Source organism: Phaethon aethereus, assembly GCF_964289735.1.
Source record: "Phaethon aethereus genome assembly, chromosome: 10".
NCBI classification, from domain to species: domain Eukaryota; kingdom Metazoa; phylum Chordata; class Aves; order Phaethontiformes; family Phaethontidae; genus Phaethon; species Phaethon aethereus.
The window spans coordinates 12122283-12141064 of NC_138586.1; positions in this window are offsets into that span (position 1 = coordinate 12122283).

Genomic DNA, 18782 nt, shown 5'->3' on the forward strand with positions numbered 1-18782 from the left:
CTCACCTCACCTCGCTGGGTTCTTTTCCGTTGCAACATATTCCTTTTTCTTTTTCCTTGCAATTCTTCCAACCGGGCTTCTCCCGCGGCATCCTCTGCGCTCGAACGATGAGATTCCATAGATCGTATCACATCGGGGTCACCAGTTGTCGGACAAAGATGGACTTCACAACTCTATGAGAGTTATACTCCGAAGCTGTTTATTGTCTGATCTGACTCCAATATATATCATAATTTTTGTTTAGTCACTGCGCACACGCTCACGATTGGTTACAGCTTGTTACACACATTATTGCAATTGGCTATATACAAAATATCACGCGCTGTCCACGTGCCTCTCACACAGTCAGGATTTACTGCCTGCAGGTGTCCATGCGCTCCTTTGCTTCCTCTTAGTTGTTTACCACAACTCCTTCTCCTCAAGGCCAAGCCCTGCAGGTGTCCAGCTGTTTACCAGCTTCTCAATGCCACAGCTCCTTCTCCTTAAGGTTGAGCCCTTGCAGGGTGATCCCAACAACAAAATTTTAGTCCTTCAAACATAAAAGGCTTCAAAAAACCACAAGGGTTTGGGGTGTCAATTTGTCTGCACAGCAAGCGCTTCTATTGATTTTTATAAAGAATTAAGATTTGTATAAGCAGGTATTACAAAACAAACACATATTTCTTAATGCTGCTTTCCTTCCTTGTTGAAAAGAATTTGATACTTAAAAGGGAATTTAGATCATGTAAAAAGCAGAAGGCAAACAGAGGTAATGAAGAGCACTAAAAAGGAGAAGCAATTATGCATGATAAACACTCTCATGTTTTGAGAAGTTCAAGGAACTTCAAAAGTTTAGATTAAATCCAGCTCATTTACTCCAATAACTTAGGCAGAGCCAAATTTAATAATAAGAATAGGGATGTAATTTTCTGCACTTGTTTTGTGTAGTACTGAATATATATAAAGATTAGCAGGCTGCAAATTTAAATACATCAATTAAAACTTATTTGTTATAACACCACCACAAAAAGAATTGTGGGTAGGCTGCACAGTGTGTTTTTGGACAGAGATTTGAGCTGTTATGAAGAAAGCTCTCGGACTGCCTTGAAGAAGACTATAATCAATCTCTACTGTTTGTCCAGTGGGCTTTGGAAGAGAAAGTAAAACTTGAAGGATGCCAATATTTATGTCTGAGCAATTCAATTTAATTTAACAGTGACACTTAGGGAAGTGAACTCGGCACTAGCAAGGCCACACTTCAAATACTGTGTTCAGTTTTGGGCCTCTCACTACAAGAAAGACGTTGAGTTGCTGGAGTGTGTCCAGAGAAGAACAATGAAGCTGGTGAAGCATCTAGAGCACAAGTCTTATGAGGAGCGGCTGAGGGAGTTGGGGTTGTTTAGTCTGGAGAAGAGGAGACTGATGGGAGACCTCATCACTCTCTACAACTACCTGAAAGGGCGTTGTGGTAAGGTGGGTGTTGCTCTCTTCTCCCAAGCAACTAATGATAGAATGAGAGGAAATGGCCTCAGATTGCGCCAGGGGAGCTTTAGACTAGATATTAGGAACAATTTCTTTACTGAGAGAGTGACCAAACATTGGAACAGGCTGCCCAGGGAAGTGATGGAGTCACCATCTCTGGAAGTATTCAAAAAACATGTGGACGTGGCACTTTGGGACATGGTTTAGTGGGCATGGTGGTGTTGGGTTGATGGTTGGACTTGATGATCTTGAAGGTCTTTTCCAACCTTAATGATTCTGATTTTGTGATTCTGTGACTCAGTGACATCAATCACAAAGAAAGACCAAAGCAAAACAAAACAAGTGAGCATACTTCAGTGGTTAATTTTTCTTTTTCCCACTGTTGCAACTGCTCTATTATATTTAATGAAGTTTTCCTTAAGATTTTCAAAGCAGTGAGTTTTGAAAAAATGAAGAGGGGAAACAGGAATGCATAGGGAAGGATTCTTCTAAACAAGCCAGTGGGAAATATATAAAAAAATTCCAGCATAGAGAAGTTCATGCACAGCAACAGTCATGTAGAAAAGCCTACATTGTTCTAATCAGATGGTATTTCTTCTTCAGTCCATCTGGTAGAACATTGTATTTAGGTCCCTTGAGGTAATTCCACTGTGTGCTCTTTTCTGTGAGACAGTTTATTAATTCTTTCTTAATGTGTTTATTCCATGAGTTGCATGGTAGCCCCTACTGGTAGATTTGTGAATGTCACTGTGTCCATGATTCAATAAAGACCTCTCTACTTTACAGTCATACTATGAAGCCAGTCATTCTGCTTCACCACTGAAGTCACCAGTTACTCCATGCAAGGCTAGAATTATAGGCATTTTTGCACCTATATTTGACAGTCTCACGTTCCACATGAAAACTCTCTAACAGTCAGACTCCTGGCAATGTGAACACGATAATGAATTCTTCCTGTGAAAAGGGGAATTTTCCTTGAGAAAAATCTGCACAGTGATTTCTTACAGATGAGCAAGCAGTCTCTTTTTCTATCCTTTCCGATATCCTTTCCCGATCTGTGTTCATGAACTATTTGACCCACATACATTCTCTGTTTAATAAGGATGACTTGAGAAAAGCATGCACCTTTTCTAATAGACACGAATTAAGAAAAAAAAAAGACTAAAGCATTCAGCAATCCAAATCCCAGAAACAAGCAAGTGTGGCTCAGACCTTTGAAAGTTCATGTTGGCTGAAAATATCATAGGAATCAGTGGAGTTAAACAGGATTGAACTTATCCCAGTGACGTCTCCTAGATCAGCTAAGTCTACAGGGCATTGTTTTGTGATAGCAGGTTTAGTTCACACCAATCCCATGGGTAACTAATACTATAAAGCATATTGCCCTATCAACCAGTCCTGTTTCATTACATTACATTACATATCTTTCCACCCAAATAAAGTAATATAGTGAAGTGATGTATGATTATTGGTTGTCATTGGCAGGCTTCACTCATGCTGTCAGACCATGTTAGAAGTGGGTGCAGAATAAGGAAAGTGTGTAGACTTGGTTCACATAAATGATATATGATGTCTCTATCAAGGGTAAGTGCAAATGCAGGTGCTTGTGTTCCATTTGTTTCTTGAAAACTTTAATAAAATACCAATATTTCTGTGACTGAATCCAATGAATAGAAGAGTGGAACATAAAGTGATTATAAAACCCATCTGAACCCAGCTGATGCAAAGTAACTGGGATACTTGTAGATTCAAGACAGAAGTACTCACTTAAATCTATACAACTGGCCATTATCTACAGATCAGAATGAAACTGTTTTATCGTTCAGCAGGCAGTGGTGGAAAGAAGCGAAATTGCTGTGGGTTATACTTAACTCCTTCTGCAACATGAACTGGCAAATTCCATTCCCAGTATTCAAAATACACTTGTTCAGCTTATGCAAATTGCCCTGGAAGTCTAGTAGATCAGACAGCTGTATTTTACATGAAAACAGCTGGTATTATGTTATGTGAAGACAGATTTATTCTTCACAAAAGGTTTTGAATAGTCTTAAAACACAAGCATCGCTTTCTCCCTAAAAATTATATACAGTGACTTTAAGAAGTTTTATGAAACAGTGGAAGTTCTAATTAATTTCTGCTGTAATTTGTAATTACAAATCTTGTAATTTGTAAATTACAGTAAGAATAACAAAAGTGTAAAATTTCTTTTCTCTTTAGAATGGATTATTTCAGTAGAAGTTAGAATACTGACAGAAACACACTTAAAGGGGCAGCATGTTGGCATGTGGATAGTGAGAGAGAAGACAGAGTAACCTCTGTTGTCTTCTTAAAGTCATCCCTGACCCACATACACTTTGGAAATAATAAAAGATATTATTATTTCATCTTGGACAAGCTGATATTTTTGCAGAAACACAGACACATTTTTTGGGCACTTGAATTATTTCTAGGTCTGAAGTAGAAACGGCTATCCAAACTGATGAAGGGTTTTATGTGCCGAAAGATGGCCAGCCTTTTTCAACCACATTACTTGCTAATTTGTATCTTTATCTGCACCCCATTTATACCCTTAGATCATCATATACAACTCTCCTGTTATAATAATTCATCTTTATATAGATTTGGTATCTCGGACATCTTATGGATAAACTAAATGTATGTATATGGGTTTTCAGGATTATGCAGTACCCCATTCTTTTTTTTTTCTTTTGGAAGAGAGGAGACAGAGGAAGTAAGCATTTCCAATGCATTATGTTTAGAAAAATAACCTTCCAAATATAAAGCAAGCTTTGCTGATCCAGTACTGTCTTCCTCAGTTTGCCAAGAGACAAACAATGCAAATTAATGGATGTAGACAATCATGCGTTAGCTCTGCCAGTGCTCAATCTGGTGCATCATGACTCAGCTTCAGTCTGGAAACTGTGCAGCCACATCAGTGTGGCTCTCTGCCCATTGAGTTTAGCCCGGCTTATTAATTCAGACACAGCACAATATTGTGCTATGCACAGCAGTTGGTGGGCACCCAAATCAATGTTAACAAACAGCATGAATTCATGCCTGTCTATAACCATCTCTGTAGTGACACCTGGAACATAACAATGTAAATGAGAGTAGCAGCAGTAGGTCACAACACAGTTTAAGTTAGCTCAGTACCTTACTTCCAACAGTGGCTAAGATTGCAAGGAAAGAGAACAAGAATGGGGTAAGCATATGTAACATTTCCTTCATAAACTTTCACACCTGCAAGGACATGAACTCTTCTTTAACACCTACTAACCCACCCACTAGTGACATTTCAAATGACTGATTTACTGTTGCTCAGGTTACATGCAGCACTAGATACAAACTGATGTCACTGTGGAACACTGAATGTTCTTAAGCAGTTGTAAATGCATTAAGGTACTAAATGTACTAAAGGCAAGTGCCTTATTTTTTCCGACAAAGAGGTGAAGCTTGAAATAATTACGCTTAAAACATACTTTCTGGCTCTATATTAACTTCAGACTTTTGCATGCAGGACTTCATCTGTGGGGAGAAAAATGTCTTCGTACCATGTTCTGGCATCCTGGTCTTCATTAAGACAGTATGTATTCCTTCTAAAGCGCAGCACATGTCTGAGAAATTCAAAGCATTTTATCACTCAGGTCTCAGAAGGGTTGTCTCTCTAAGCTTTATCTCTAATTAAACTAGATCATTCCACCTTATAGATAGAAAAATAAAAAAATCTTTAAGGTGTGACCTATACATAATGAAAAAAATATCAACGTTAAGTTGATACTAAGTTGAAGTTAAAAAATAAAAAATAAAAAAAGAAATTATATTTTTTACATGTTACCCATCAGAATAAAAAAACACAAACCCTGGAAAAGAAGAAAAACAATCTGTAGGCCCAATTGTATAAAGTGTCATGTGTGTGCCATATTCCTAATATACAACATACCTACATATTATGTAGTTAAGTGTTTTTCTACACTCTTCAAAAGGAAAATTTGGCATGTGCAAACTAAAATATGTGGGGTACATGATCACTTACCTAAGTTCACCATGTATATTGGAGACAGATCTTTGAACTGAATCCAAGTTTTCCCCATCACCTAATTCAGTGCTCTTTCCACAAAGACATTGTCTGCTGTCCATTACACTTTTAACAGAAAATATTGTATCAGTTCCTGGAAATTCATTAACATGTTTGTCCACTGAAAAGCATATTTCACAAAGGTTAAGTATTGTATACAGCTCAGAATAGTTACCCTTGACTTTCACATTACTGGAACCGGGATACACTAGTTCAGCTACACACTACGCTCTGTGCTAACAGCAAGGTCAGCCTCTTGTATCTCTCTAATTAGTGATAATTTTTGCATATGAATTGGATGAATGCCAGTAAAGAATCAGTAAGCCTACTCTGGTAGAGAGTCAGTAAAAGTAATTCAGATGAAAACTGTATCTGTGCCTTTTTAAAATCAGTTAAAATTTGTTAAAATATAAATAAGTTAAAATAGTGTTTTCATTTTATTCAGTAGAGAATAGTAGGGTGGTAAATACTATCTTAATCTGCATTCACACAGGTCTTCATCCTCTGAAATACTCTCAGTCCCCACTGCAATTGCTGAGACTTTTGCAGGGTCTAGTCCCTGATGAGTGCCAGAGCCTCTCACTGGTAAATGGATGGCAGTAGCAAGAACAGCTGTGCGAGATGTGACCAGGTGGATGATGTGCTCAGCCTGGTGGCAGAGCTATGAGAGGAAGAAGAAAGGTTAGGGAGTATCAGGGAGTGGGAGAAACAGATGGACTTGTGGAACCATGCTCTTCCCTCCCTGAAACAGAAGCAGGAGCAACCATGAGAAAAAAAACCCAAGATCAAGGGGTCCTGTATCCTCGCCCCACCAGACTGAAGGCAGTAGCTTAAAGAAGTGAATGATAGGAGGAAAGTCCATACCTGAGGCCACAGGCAAACCCCTTCCTTGCCCACCTTGCCTCTCCAGGTGCCTCTGTACAACAGATATGAGACTCAATGTGGAAGGCCAGTCCATGGATGATGTGGATGATGGTCCTTCTGCACCAGAGATGTTGCCAAGGTCAAAAAAGCTTAACCCCCATATCATGATCACCCCCATGAGGAAGAGAAGACAGGTTTTAGTTGTAGGTGACTCCCTTCTGAGGGGAACCAAAGGTCCAATATACCAGACAGACACTTCCCTTAGGGAAATCTGCTGCCTCCCTGGGGCTTGGGTTAAGGACACCACTAGGAAGCTTCCTAGCCCGGTGTGGCCCTCAATTACCTACTACTGCTCCTGCATGTGTGTGGTAATGAAGCTGCAATGCATAGTCTAAGGGCAATAAAAAGAGACTTCATGGCCTTGGGGTGGTTGGTAAGGGAATCTGGAGCACAGGCTATTTTTTTCCTTTCTCCTTCCAGTTGCAGGCAGTGAGACAGGAAGAAACAGACTGGCAGAGTTTCTTAATGCATGGCTCTGTGACTGGTGTCACCACCACAATTTTGGGTTTTTCAATATTAGGATAGCCTACATGGCACCTGGCTTGCTGGCATCAGATGGGATTAACCTTTCTCAAAGTGGGAAGAAGGTCTTTCCTCACAAGTTAGCAGCACTTGTTGACAGGGTTTTAAACTAGTATCAAAGGGAAGAGGGCTAACATCAGGCTTACCCACAACAAGCTGTGGGATGACACACCAAGTTTAGAGGCACAGGGTGCTAGCGAGGTTCCTCAGCCTATTGCACCAGAGAGAGACCTCAAAGGAATTAAAGAGTGTTCTTCTAGAGGGTGACATGGCCGAGAGCCCAGATGAAGTGCCTCTACACCAATGTACACAGTATGGGCAACAAACAGGAGGACTTGGAAACCACCATGCTGCTAGCTTTCTATGACCTGATTGACATTACTGAAACTTGGTGGGATGAATACCATGTCTGGAGTGCAGCTATCAATGGCTACAGGCTGTTTAGAAGGGACAGGTGAGGAAGGAAGGGCAGAGGCGTTGCCCTCCATGTCAAGAAATAGAGGGAGTGCAAAGAGCTGTCTCTGAAGAATAGCCACAAGCAGGTTGAAAGCTTATGGGTAAGAATCAGAGACTGAGGCAACAAGGGAAACCTTTTAAAACAACAAAGGAAACTTTTTAAAAAAGACAGTGAGGAAGGCCTCTGATGTGATTTGTGGTGATGGAACAGATTTCAGCAATGTGAAACAGCTGTTATGTGGGAGGTATAATCTGATCTCTAGAAAAGCAAAGGCTCCCTATCTCCAAAGCTATCTATTCAACATGTTTTCGTGGTTTGGCCTTTGTTCTGTAATAATACTAGAAGCAATGTTTTCCTGTTCCTAAAATAATAATTAAAAAATGCCTTATTCTTTTGTAAAATGTTATGAACTTTTCATTTTAATTTTCAAAATCACCCCAGAGCATCAGATGAGAGCTACAACTAAATTAAACCAATACATGCATCAAAATGGCAGATATTCTGTCATGGCAATTTGATCTTCAGATACTCAGATTTATGATTAGTGACATATTGAAGGATATACAGATGTGTTCCTGTCAGGCCATAACAGGATGGAAAATCTGGTGGGAACTCCTGTTTTTGCCTTAAAAACACCTAAAATTCACTTTGAGGAAGAGAAACAAAAAGGAGGGAAACTAACCTTTGGCCACCTTTTTCACAGCAATTATAAATAATGCAAAATAAGTTCATTAACTAAGCCTAAAAGACCTAGATTAATCTAAAATTGCTTCTGTGAATCCTTATTTGCTATAATACTGCATTGTATTTTGCTGTGGAATTAAATTCTAATATCTCTGTCCTTTATCATATAACAGATTGCTCTAGGGGTAGGTTTGCAGATTTTCCTCTCAAATTTAAAGTTTATCTGTTCCCACATGAAAAATGAAGCCATGCTGAAGAATGTGGAACCTTCACATTTCTTGGCATAAAAATCTCAACATGAGACCCATGGTTTTATTTTTTAAGGTGTCGAGATTCAACTTTATATTGCAGAGAATTTTCTTCAGTACAGGGGTGGCTAGGTGAAATTAAACGGTCTGTTAAGTAGGAAGTCAAATAATAACTAACCATAGTAGTCCCCTGTGGTCTTGAATTTATTAATTCCTTACCACACTCACTGCCCCTGGTAGTTAATTCATTGACAAATTTGTGCAGAATGGAGAGGAAGCTTGTAGAGCTGATGGTATTCAGGCTCTTGTAGATAAATCTTCAGTCAAAATCCACTTTTTTTTTTTCCTAGACTGTCAATTTCTTAATTTTAGGTAGCTTCTGAGAGTTTATATGTTTCATGTTTAAAATTCTGTTTACTTTAGTAATACGACCTGCCACTTTTTCAGTTGCTTATTTTTAGTAGTGGATAACTTGTCCTTTATGGGTCCGTGCTAATTAAATTTATGCAAACTTTGCACTCAGTGCCTGACTAACACTGGATTGAAGTATAAAGTATGTGTATTTGTATGTGGGTTTCTTTACAGAGTTACTGCTTGTACTTGGGAAGAACATAGGCATTATTTTGAAGGCAGTGTGAGGTCCATAGGCAAGGCATGCCACTTCTGAATGTTGGTTTTACGATCTGATTTCTTATTGTGTGCATCCTTGTAATCATTCACTTACACTGATTCTTAAACAGGAATGCAGAGTGATTTAGAACCTGTATTCTGGTGGGTTTCTTCCTCTCATGTATCGTACTGCACCAAGATGGACCAGCCTAGGAAAGAACTCATACAGATGCCTGTCAAATTGCATCATTTGAATGATCATTTGTATGATGCTCTGATACATTAGAGAGGTGGAAGAGATTCTGTTCAGTGAAACCTCATCAGGATAATAAATTGCAGTTCAAATGTTTAAAAACTGTTTCGCCTTGTAATAGCTTCAGCAGTAACTCCATGCATCCTCTTCTGAAACTTTGGAATAGATAAGCCCTTGAACTTTTAGAAGAATCAGCAGTCCCCTTCTGTCTCCTCTGACTCTGAAGATGGGTGTGGTGGGTTGACTCTAACTGGACATCAGGTGCCTACCAAAGCCACTCTATCACTCCCCTTCTCAGCTGGACAGGGGAGAGAAAGGATAATGAAAAACTTGTGGGTCCTGGTTTCAGCTGGGATAGAGTTAATTTTCTTCATAGAAGTTAGTGTGAGAATTCAAATCCAATGTTTTGAATTTGGAATGAAAAAATGTTGATAACGTGCTGATGTTTTGAGTTGTTGCTAAGCAGTCAAGGACACTCCAGCTTCTCATGCTGGCCTGCCAGCAAGAAGGCTGGAGGTGCACGGGAAGCTGGGAGGGGACAGCTGACCCAAACTGGCCAAAGGGATATTCCATACCATATGACATCATGTTCAGTATATAAAGATGGGGCAAAGAAGAAGGACCATTACACATGATGGAGCCCTGTTTTCCAGGAGATGGCTGAACACCTGCCTGCTGATGCGAAGTAGCAAATGAATTCCTTGTTTTGCTCTGCTTGCATGTGTGGCTTTTGCTTTCCCTATTAAACTGTCTCTATCTCAACCCATGAGTTTTCTTACTTTTACCCCTCTGATTCTTCCTCCTTGTCTGATTGTGGAGGAGTGAGAAAGCAGCTGTGTGGTGCTTAGCTGCTGGCTGGCATTAAACCATGACATAAGGACAGGGAGAGAGTGATTACCGTTATACAGGCAAAACAGACTCAACTTGGGGAAATTATTTTAATTTATTACCAATCAAATCACAGTAAGGTAATGAGAAATAAAACCAAATCTTAAAACACCTTCACCCCACCCCTCCCTTCCTCCTGGGCTCAATCTCACTCTGATTTTCTTTACCTCCTCGCCTCTTGCAGTGCAGGGGAATGGGGAATGGGGGTTCTGTTCAGTTCATCACACACTGTTTCTGTAACTTCTTCCTCCTCAGGGGAGGACGCATCACATTCTTCCCCTGCTCTGGTGTAGGGTTCCTCCCATGCGAGCCAGTCCTCCACAAACTTTTCCAATATGAGTCCTCCCATGGGCTGCAGTTCTTCACAAACTGCTCCAATCTGTGTTCCTTCCAGTCCTTCAGGAAATTACTGCTCCAGTGTGGGTCCCCTGCAGGGTCCACAAACCCTATCAGCAAACCTGCTCTAGTGTGAGCTTCTCTCTCCACTGGGCCACAGGTCCTGCCAGGAGCCTGCTCCAACATGGGCTTCCCACAGGGTCACAGCCTCCTTTGGGGGCATCCACCTGCTCCAGCGTGGTGTCCTCCATGGGCTGCAGGTGATGTCTGCTCTCCTGCAGCAGCAATCAGAAATGCTAAGCAAAAGGTAAAGGTGGATGCTAAAAAGTTGACCTGTGGCCATGTTGAAGCAACGTACCAGTTTGGTGAAATGGTGCATGTTGGACACTTCAGATATGCATTAACCACACAAGAGGAAAGAGCTACAGATGTTAAGAGGTTAATTACTAGGTGTGATACAAAACCACAAAGATGTTGTCAAATTAGCCTACCTGACTATGTCTCTTGAGCAACAAAAACACTGATATGAATTGTGTAAAATAATTAAGTTTATAATCAGTCATGGCAAATAATACAATAATTATTAGAATTATTACATTTAACCCAATGGTATTAATTAGATACTTTTTAAAATTCAGCTTTATCACACGCTATCATATCAAGAGTCACAGTTTTATGAATAAAAATGTTAGTCAGTTAAAATGTTAAGTTCCACTTCAGTACTTTGTCCAAGCCAGAAGTATAACAACACGTGTCTTATTTCATGAAAGGGACTCAGAAGCTTACCCAGATCAACTAAGAAACTTTGGCAGAATCAGTGTATTTCATTTCAGACATGATTTTGTACGCTGTGGCATAACTGACTCTGCAGATATCTAAAGCACCTTCCCATGAAGTTCTTTTATATGTCTACAGTCATGCCGAGAACTACTTCACATTTCTTGGGGATGATTAGCCAGAACTCATCCAGTGCCCTGCTTAAATCCCCATGGTTTCATGGTGGACATTCTCAGAGTGCATCTAGTAAAAGATCACAGACTTGAGCTCCAACTGCTCATTCTATATTTGCACCCTAAGGAAGAACTGCTACCCTCCTTCCATATATTGGTGTAGTGGCTAGAGGATTTGTCCAGGGAATGGGAGATTTCTACTCTTTGTCTGCCAGGAGGATTTAAAAGCATAGCTTCTCAGAACAGAACAATATTTAATAACGTTTGCTTGATGTTTTGAAAGAAATATATATGCTCCTGCCCACAGGGCAGGATAGGCAGAGCTTCCAAGGAGAAGGTATGATTTCTTGTAGTACTGACTGAAAGCTTTCTTCGCCTGTCAGTTAACTTCTGTGCAATCACTTCTGTTAAGAGCCTTTCTTTATTTGCTAGATTCCAACTTTTGGATTTTGGATGTTGTTCAAGGAGTTTTACTCTCCACACAAAGGATTCCTCAGTGCCTAACAGAACTTACTGCACCTTAGTCTAAGCATGGACAGCAGATATAAAGCCGTGACTGGCTCAGGTGACTTGAATCCATTATTAGATCTGGCCTGCAGCAATTAGTAAAGGGGGAATTTTCTTAGCAGAGATGTCAGATTGTTATGTACATAAGGCAGATCCTAATGATTACAAGCAGCTAAGATGATCTGTGCATGCTAGCCCCCCTGTTGATTCTAGCCCCACCTTCCTCCAGTTGTTTTCACATGTATGCTGGAAATTACAGAACAAAGCTCTGCTCGTACGCTGTAGCTATAGGAGTTAGCTGACCTTTTCCATTCATGGGTGGCAGACATCCAGCTGTCCATCTCAGATGTGTAGTTTGCTTTATGTGACATCAAGAAAGGCATGCCAAAAGAATCTAATCTCAGATTAGATTTACTAACTGTTGTCTCAACAAAAGCTTAGCAATGACTGGAGATTTATAACTGGACTGTGTTGCTGACTTCATTACAAAAAATGCATGAACCTCTTACAAGCTTGTAATCTATGTGCAATAAAACCAAGTCACTAGGAATTACTTTGCTGTGTGGCAGAGTTTCACAATATCATGACCATGGAAGCCTATTTGATTAAAAGATTCAGGGTGCCTTAGATGTTAATGAAAAATAAAACATATCAAGAGATATGCTATCCCTTTTGAGAATCCAACAGCAAAATGGATATGTGATGAAAAGTCAGAGGTTTCTTTGCCTAAATTGTAATTCCCCTGATATATGCTTGGACTTTTACTTGTAGGTCCTTAACTTCAGGCCATTCCATTCCTGCTGAGATGCAGCATGTACTATTTCAGTATTGGGTTAATGGAATTATAGGTCTTTTGAAACACAGATAGTGTTTGCTGTTATCTGCCTGAAATATACTGTGCAGACAGACAGACATTAAATAAAAAACATTTTGACATGTCTATATGGTATTTTTTTATATTTATAACTATCTCATCACTTTGTTGAAAATAACTCTGGAACACACTTCTCAAAGTTCTGTTTCTTGTCAGACAGTAAAGTCACCTAATTGTCTGTAATTTAAGATATTTTACCACATAGATTTCCCCTTCATCAAGGTTCAGTTCAGTTAGGCTCCACTTAAACATTTCTGATTAATTGGACAGGATGTCCTAATAGTCAAATTTCTGCAGAACTTAAAGTATAATTTAGGTCTGTAAAAAGGCTGCTTTATCTCAATTTGTGATTCATTAAAACAGGAATTTTGAAGTCTTGCTTAATATCCCCTTTCAATCTTTGCATCAGATACCACAAAATTAATCAAAGAGGATGTTTTTTCATGTTGTTAATAAGGCTGTATAGAAAGATTCAGAGATAACGCTGGTGCAACTGTATGCTAAGGCAGTATGATCCATTCTAGATTTCCACAACAGAAGAGGTGATGAGAGACAACAATTACACTAGTTTATGTGAATGTTTCAGTGTATGGGGTGAGTCTTTATAGTCTCTGGAGCTTCAGCGGTAGTTGAGTAAAGATGATTCTCTTTATTGCCTCTTCTGTGTCTGCAAGTCTTGCATTTTGTACACCCACTGCGCTGCCAAGATTCTGACATAAAGATACCTCAGACTTTTTATGCTGAAGTTGAAAGCAATGGAGAACTGCTGGAAATCTGTGAAAGAAAATGCAACACAACTGAAAAGCATTGCTAGGTCATGTTGCAGTAGTGTGATCCCACATGTGCGTGGAGGCAAGAGAAAGAAGCTGTTAAACTTACTATCATACTCTTGGCTGAACAAATAAAACTAGCCAGTCTACTCAAAGCAAGGTAGTCAACACTGCGAAAGTTGATGAAACATTTGTCTCAAATGAGGCATTCCAGAATGAGATCACCATTGTTTGTGGAGGAACTTACAAAAAGGTTTGAAGTCATTTACCCCAGACTTTCAAAAATGTATCAAAGTTAACTACTCTTGCTAACTTCAGTGGAAGTTGAGCTCCGTATGTTTTCTCAATCACATATTGCCAAAAGGACTATTGGGATATCAGGTTGTGTGTCATAGCCTAATAAACCATATATGTACAAATTAACTCAAATGTTTGTGAAAATGTGAAAATGGGAGCTGGCAGAATAAAAGGACCAAAGAGGAAAGCTATTTCATTTGAGGAGCAGATAAGAATATAGCACTGCTGTGTTTCATTGCTCAGCATGTAAAACATCTGTTTAATTCCTTTATGTCTTAGGTGTCCTTGTGGCTACAGATTTGACATTCACAGAATTTTATTAGACAAGTCTATGCTAGAAAAACATTTCTTTTTAGTACTGTATACTCTAATTCAGTGTTTCCATTCGTTTTAGCATCCGGCATAATAGAATAACATCTACTGTGATGTCCTCCAGTTGTCCTCTGCTGAAATCTAAGCTGTCATGCTGAGGAGCAGAACACAAAAGATAATTTTCAGATAGACTGATCTCAGGAAACCTTAGACAAAACTGCTTTGGGTGTAGAAAATATGGTTGTCAGACTTGTAACCTCAAAACTTAGTTGAATTTCACAATTAATATTTTTTTTCTATTTGTGATGTATTGTTGTATGTAAATATATGAAAAACAATTTTTAGAATATTGATCTCTTTCTACGTAAAATGGAGACATCACTTCAACTTTCACTATGTTCTGTATGTATACCTGCCTTTGTGTGTGTGTTTGTATATACATATGCACTTTCTCTCCCCCACACACACAATGTGATTGTTCAGTCTGTAAAGAAAGAAATGTAGATCTGCCATTTTGATGCATGTATTGATTTTGAAAATTAAAATGAAAAGTTCATAACATTTTACAAAAGAATAAGGCATTTTTTAATTAATTTAAGAACAGGACAACATTGCTCCTAGTATTCACAGAATCACAGAATCACAGTATCACTAAGGTTGGAAAGGACCTTCAAGATCATCAAGTCCAACTGTTAATCCAGTGCCACTATGTCCACTAAACCATGTCCTGAAGCGCCACATCCACAAGTTTTTTGAACACTTCCAGAGATGGTGACTCTACAACCTCCCTGGGCAGCCTGTTCCAATGCTTGACCACCCTCTCAGTGAAGAAATTTTTCCTAATATCCAACCTAAACCTCCCCTGGCATAACTTGAGGCCATTTCCTCTCGTCCTATCACTAGTTAGTTGGGAGAAGAGACCAACACCCACGTTGCCACAACCCCCTTTCAGGTAGTTGTAGAAAGCGATAAGGTCTCCCCTCAGCCTCCTTTTCTCCAGACTAAACAAGCCCAGTTCCCTCAGATGCTCCCCATCAGACTTGTTCTCCAGACCCCTCATCAGCTTTGTTGCTTTTCTTTGGACACGCTCGAGCACCTCAGCATCCTTCTTGTAGTGAGGGGCCCAAAACTGAACACAGTATTCAAGGTGCAGTCCCAGCAGTGATGAGTACAGGGGCACCATCACTTCCCTACTCCTGCTGGCCACACTCTTTCTCATACAGGCCAGGATGCTGTTGGCCTTCTTGGCCACCTGGGCACACTGCTGGCTCATATTCAACCAGCACCCCCAGGTCCCTTTCCACTGGGCAGCTCTCCAGCCACTCTTCCCCAAGCCTGTAACGTTGCATGGGGTTGTTGTGACCCAAGTGCAGGACCTGGCACTTGGCCTTATTAAACCTCATACAGTTGACATTTGCCCATTGATCCAGCCTGTCCAGATCCTTCTGTAGAGCCCACCTACCCTCCAGCACATCAACACTCCCACCCAACTTGGTGTCATCTGCAAACTTTCTGAGGGAGCACTCGATCCCCTCATTCAGATCATCAATAGGATATTAAACAAGACCGGCCCCAGAACTGAGCCCTGGGGAACACCTCTTGTGACCAGCCGCCAATCAGATTTAACGCCGTTCACCACAACTCTCTGGGCTCGGCCATACATCCAGTTCTTTACCCAGCAAAGAGTACGCCTGTCTAAGCCACGAGCCACCATTTTCTTCAGGAGAATGCTGTGGGAGACGGTGTCAAAGGCTTTACTAAAGTCCAGGTACACATCATCCACAGCCTTTCCTTCATCCACTAGGCGGGTCACCTGGTCATAGAAGGAGATCAGGTTGGTCAAGCAGGACTTGTCTTTCATGAACCCATGCTGGCTGGGCCTGATCCCTTGGTTGTCCTTCATATGCCCTGTGAGAACCATCAAGATGAACCGCTCCATTATCTTCCCTGGTACCGAGGTCAGGCTGACAGGCCTGTAGTTCCCAGGATCCTCCTTCTGGCCTTTCTTGTAGATGGGTATCACATTGGCAAGCCTCCAGTCTTCTGGGACCTCCCCTGTTAACCAGGACTGCTGATAAATGATGGAGAGTGGCTTGGCAAGCTCCTCCACCAACTCTCAGTACTCTTGGGTGGATCCCATCAGGCCCCATAGACTTGTGGGGGTCTAGGTGGCTTAACAGGTCCTTAACTGCTTCCTCCTGGATTATGGGGGTGTTATTGTGCTCTCCATTCCCGTCTTCCAGCTCAGGGGGCTGAATACCCTGTGGATACCTGGACTGACTATTAAAGACTGAGGCAAAGAGGGCATTAAGTACCTCAACCTTGTCCTCGTCCTTGGAGACAATGTTCCCCGCCATATCCAGTAAGGGATGGAGATTCTCCTTGCCTCTCTTTTTGTTGTTAATATATTTGTAAAAACATTTTTTATTATCCTTTACGACTGTGGCCAGACTGAGCTCTAGCTGGGCTTTTGCCTTTCTAATTTTGTCCCTGCTTGACCTAACGAGATCCTTGTATTCTTCGTGAGTTACCTTCCCTTTCTTCCAGAGGTGATAAACTCCTTTTTTCCCTGAGTCCCAGCAAAATCTCCCTGTTCAGCCAGGCTGGTCACCTTCCCCACAAGCTCTTCTTACGGCCTGCTCCTCTGCCTTTAAGATTCTCTTTTTGAAGACTATCCAGCCTTCCTGGACCCCTCTGTCCTTCAGGATTGTCTCCCAAGGGACTCTCTCAACCAGTGACCTGAACAGGCCAAAGTCTGCCCTCCCGAAGTCCATGATAGCAGTTTTGCTGACCCCTCTCCTTACTTCACTCACAATCGAGAATTCTATCATGTCGTGGTCACTAAGCCCAAGACGGCCTCTGACCACCACATCTCCCACCAGTCCTTCTCTGTTTGTAAACAGCAGGTCAAGCAAGGCACCTCCCCTGGTAGGCTTACCTACCAGCTGTGTCAGGAAGTTACCCTCCACACACTCCAGGAACCTCCTAGACTGTTTCCTCTCTGCTGTGTTATACTTCCAGCCGATGTCCGGTAGATTGAAGTCCCCATTTTATTACTGCAATTTATTGCAGTCCCATATTATTACAGAACGACGGCCAAACCATGAAAACATGTTGAATAGATAGCTTTGGAGATAGGGAGCCTTCACTTTTCTAGAGATGAGATTATACTTCCCACATAACAGCCGTTTCACATTGCTGAAATCTGTTCCATCACCACAAATCACATCAGTGGCCTTCCTCACCTTCTTTTTTGAAAATATACTTATTGTTCAGAGTTCAGAGATCCAAGGAAACACACTGAGCTGTTCTTGTCTTTTTAATATGGGGATTACTCAAGCACTATATTGATGTGCTATTAATATAAACTTTAGAGTAAACAGAATTCCCTTTCATGCTTGTGTCTTTTTTTATTTATCATCACATTCATTATTCAGGATAACATTTTTGTCAATATATTGGAATACATATGTATTCCAGGTCAAACAAATGTAGGGATAAACACACAGATTATTTCTGGCAACCATGTTAAAATGTTATTTTTAATATTCAATATTTTAAAAGTTGTTCTTTCCTTCTGGGCCTCACACAACAAGATTTTATAACACCTCTTGCTTCAAAACACATGGTGAATTTACATAAATATGAAGGACTTTTTTGAATCAAACTCCAACTCTGTGGACAATTATGAGTCTCTTCTTTCCTGCGGGTTTAGTGTTTGCAAGCACCTGAGTCCTCTGCAGGCAAACAGGTGTTGCTTATACCATGTACAGTATTACTATTGTAACCTGTCCACATAACTATGACCATTTGTCTTTCAACTCCATCACTTCTTAACTTTACTCCTTTTATTTTATTTGGTATTGGCTTTAATGAGATTTGTGTCAAAGTGCCTTCCCAAAAGGATGAAAGGTTGACATTTGTCATGTCTACAATATGATGTTTGCATGTTCTCATCCCCAGATATTGCCCAAAAGAGGCAGTCCAGGCAAAAGAGTAGTGAAGACTAGAAATTGCTCATAGAACCATTAGAGAAAAAGCACACTCTTCAAGTGATCGGATTAGGTCACATACTTTGAGAAGTAGCTAACAGAGTTCCAGTGCACTTCTTGTCACATGAAAATGTAGAGAAAATGTGTTTGTATCATACTGTGTATACTGCAGTTAGGACTGCTGTCAAGTTGCATTTTTGTGTGCAGATTACCAGTCTTTTTTGCTAAACTTTTTTTAACACATATTATGCTCCTTCAGTACACTACACTCAGTGACAAAAAGCATGATGGTTCTATTCCTAGAATATACTAGTTTTTTTCCCAAGTTCCTTTTAATGAAGTTATGCAGCAGAAAAGAACAATTTCAACTAAGTAGAATGTATCAAAGATGAGGCTCAATTTAGGATATAAATAAAAAATTCATCAATAAAACAAGTCCATTTAACAGGTTTCCTGGAAGCAAGAAATGTGGATTATTTGACAAAGCTACATTTCTGTTTTTTAACTAATTACACAGAGTGTTTGTGTTTGATTGTTTTTTTACTTTTTTGAAAGATCCATATTGAAAGAGCCATTGTTTTTTCAATTAGCAGAATCTGAGCAGAGTAGATAATTTATTTTAC